We start from the raw sequence: 3,731 nt of genomic DNA on the forward strand, positions 1-3,731 counted from the left end.
CCTGTGAGAACAGTTATTTCTATTCTGATTACATATTTCATATCCCTTGTTTCACAAAATCAGGAAAAACAATTATTTTCTTCGCGGATTACTACTATTAGGTCTAGAACAAAACATTTTTACTAATTGAAGACCTGAATTATTGACAAACATCCCAATTACATTGAATTACATTTTTCAGGAGAGCAAGAAAACTACATAGACTTGCCATATAAGTATTGAAATATTTATATGATTATAAAACACACGTTTAGAGTCAGACTTTGTAGATTCTTTTTCACAGGATAGTAGCCTTTGAAAAGCACAACATATGTCAGGTAAAAGGAATGTTTGTCAATCCAGGTTTCCAATTTTGTTTAGTTAACTGTGTTCTACCACATTAGTCATCTTTAGTTCGTCTTCTATCAATCTGCATTTCTTATTCATTTAATACAAGTAGGCTACGTGAAAGGACTTGGTATCGTGCGATGGTGGTGTAATGGTGAGCATAGTTGCCTTCCAAGCAGTTGATCCGGGTTCGATTCCCGGCCATCGCACTTTTTTTATAATTCAGTAACCAGAAATATGTCGAATGAAAGTATTCTGATTAAATCTTTACATCCTGTAGTGAGGAAGTCTGTGAAGTAGAGCTCGAAATTGAGAGGCGTTGCTGTGGGAATATAAAGATAGCTTTAGTAGCTTGGAATTGAGAAATCTTTCAACAATTTTAAACACAATCGTAGTAATTATTTAATACATAAAGCGTGTATAGATGAAGTTTGTTCAGGTTCCATGTTTAATTCCTGAAAGCTGAATTCATCTGTTTAACCTTCATTTCTTTAAATCAGAGAGTTATATTTCCTAGAAGGTTAAACTTTTGATATTGTCCTTACATTAAATAAATACTCAGTTCGACAGTTCCTAGTTTTATATATTGAGTACTTGGAATAGTTATTTATGCAACAAGTGGATAATCTTGATGATTATGGCATGAGTGAATGTTTGTCGCAATAACGAGAGTGAGTGCAATATTTTTCACGAGTGTCATAATAAGATTATCCACGAGTTGGATACAACACTTTATGGCATCTTAGCATTATAGATTGTAGGAAAGAAATTCAGTTCGGGATCCATAGCTGACAAAATGTCTTCATATGTTCGTATCGATTAGTTGCGCCTGGCTTTGCCTGGCCTTGGCATTGAGTAGAGTAATGGATGATCTTGCAGGTTATGTTACAAATGTTCCTTTATTTTGTTAATATAGTTTCTCTGAACCACAGGACTGTTTTATGTGATATTACAAAAGTGATACAAAATTGTTAAAGATTGGAAATAAATGATATTTTACCTTCTGTCAAGCATTTCATTTCTTATTACGTAGCTCGTAGAAGCGATAACCAAAATAGCAAGCGTTCTGGTATTACGTCTTAGCAAATACGTCATTGCTTTTATCGGCACGCGTGCTATAATAAGCCAATTACGCACGATTTTCGATGTAATAACAACCTGGTTATAATGCTAGAATGGTATATAATCAAATCATGAATCTTCCTTACAAGCAATGTGTCCTATTTGATTGGTCAGACCAAGCATCGTCAGCATATCAAACACATCTGTTAGAAGTGCTTCATTTTTGGTACTAATACAAATGTGGAAATGAGCATCATACAAAATACTGAAAAAAATTGTAAAGAAGAAGGGATATAATTTCATACTAACAACTGTCTGCATATCAAATACATCTGTTGGAAATAGATGCTTGATTTTTTGTAGTAATACAACTGTGGAAATGGACGTGATAGAAAATACTGACAGAGAATACATAACGAAAAAGGGATATAATTTCATACCAAAGATCGTCTGTATATCTAACACATTTATTGAAAATCAGTGCTTGTTTTTTTGATAGTAGTACAAGTAGTGGAAATGAATAAGATAGAAAATACTGAAAAGGAGTACACAAAAAAGAAGGAATGTATTTCATATTAAACATCGTCTACATACCAAAAACTTTTGCTGACTTTGCAGAGGTACTTTTCCGAATGCATCTTCTCCCGATATGATGACATTCCATGGCCTTCGCGTTCACCCGACTTGGAAACTCCAGAGTTTTCTTAAGGAGGTATTTAAACGGAGGGTGTTCTCTTATAGGTGACATGGTATTAAAGATACTGTATGAAGAACAAAATTCGTTATCAAATTGAACATATTAATTGTTAGGAGTTGTATGTTCGTGATGTTACTGTTTTCCAGAAGAGACTTCAGCTGTGCATTGCAATTAGTGGAGAAGATCACTTCAAAGATATGATTTTTAAGAAATAACTTTAATTGTGCAAATAAACAAAGTGAACAGGTATAAATGAGGTATTAGGTTGTTTAAATAGGCTACATATTCGATTCACTCCATAAAGTTTCATCACGCTTTAAAAATACTAGGCTGAAAGTGTCCTTCCTTGTTTATTGCAGCTTACTGAATTCTAAAAAAAGTAAAGCTCTCCGAGTGTTCATTAATTTTTAAGACGTTCTGCGTAAGCCGCAATATTACAGATTGTACACGATGTAGGCTGCATAATTTAATTAATTGTGGATATTGCAGATTACTCAGTTATAAAAAAGTGCGATGGCCGGGAATCGAACCCGGATCAACTGCTTGGAAGGCAACTATGCTCACCATTACACCACCATCGCTCCGCGAGAATGGTGCTTTATGCGCAAGAGGACTTAATGCGTGTGTAGTTGGGCGGTGACTGAAGAGAGATAAGCAAGTGTATTAACTAGAATGTAAATGAAGCAGATAGAAAATAGGAATTATCTTTACCGACACGGACTAAAGTTTCAACCGTAAATGATGGTGATGATGATAATAATGGTGATAATAATAATAATAATAATAATAACAATAATAATACAATTTTATATTATATATATTAGGCCTAATAAAAGTGTATTAAACATTTATACCTAGGCCTATTGTTAATTTTTTCTTCTTATAATATACTGTATTACTTCTGCTACTACCACCACCACCACTACCACTACCACTAGCACTACCACTACCACTACCACTACCACTACCACTACCACCAAACCATTACCACCACTACCACGAGCTATGTCTGTTCCTTTGGTGAATCTGTATTTCTTATAAGTCATATAGATTTTTGGCCAAGACTGACAGAATATTATATTCGATTTGAGAAAATACTTATGTTTACCTGTAATGTCCATACAGAAATTAGGATAATTATATATACATATATATATATTTTTTTTCTGGTATAGTAAAGGCCATGAGGCCTTCTCTTCCACACCACCACAAATACAAATACAATAACGGAAATAAAAAGAAAAATCACACTATAAACAAAGTAAAGCCACACAAAAATATACACAGGTTGCAGTCACACAAACTTTAAAAGAGTGATTAAGTATCGTAATTAATTATATCCTAACTAATTAACATAAACGAGAAACTTGCAAATTTTAATCTAGAGTAAAAAACACAAATCAACAGTTCTAGCAATACCTAAAAATCATTAAATAAGACAACATTTTCCAATTTAATTTTGAATTGTGATGAAGTCCGACAGTCCCTGATGCCATTAGGTAACGAATTCCAGAGGCGAGGTATTTCTGTAGTGTGGAATGAAATGGATAGTGGAATTAGGATAAATAAATACAATTTGCTGTAAGATTTAAATGTGTCTGATGAACGGAATGAAATAAGCTATGAATAATAGTCAATCCTACAG

General features: G+C 33.5%; 2 non-coding genes across 2 annotated transcripts; one reads left to right on the forward strand and one right to left on the reverse strand.

Annotated features, from left to right (window-relative positions):
* Positions 1–464: 464 nt before the first annotated feature.
* On the forward strand, positions 465–536 carry TRNAG-UCC (transfer RNA glycine (anticodon UCC)). The gene has a single exon. It is a non-coding gene; the product is annotated as a tRNA-Gly (tRNA).
* A 2,059-nt stretch (positions 537–2,595) lies between these two features.
* On the reverse strand, positions 2,596–2,667 carry TRNAG-UCC (transfer RNA glycine (anticodon UCC)). The gene has a single exon. It is a non-coding gene; the product is annotated as a tRNA-Gly (tRNA).
* Between the last annotated feature and the right edge of the window lie 1,064 nt (positions 2,668–3,731).

The sequence above is a fragment of the Periplaneta americana genome, chromosome 9 (assembly GCF_040183065.1).
Source record: "Periplaneta americana isolate PAMFEO1 chromosome 9, P.americana_PAMFEO1_priV1, whole genome shotgun sequence".
In the NCBI taxonomy this organism is placed as follows: Eukaryota; Metazoa; Arthropoda; class Insecta; order Blattodea; family Blattidae; genus Periplaneta; species Periplaneta americana.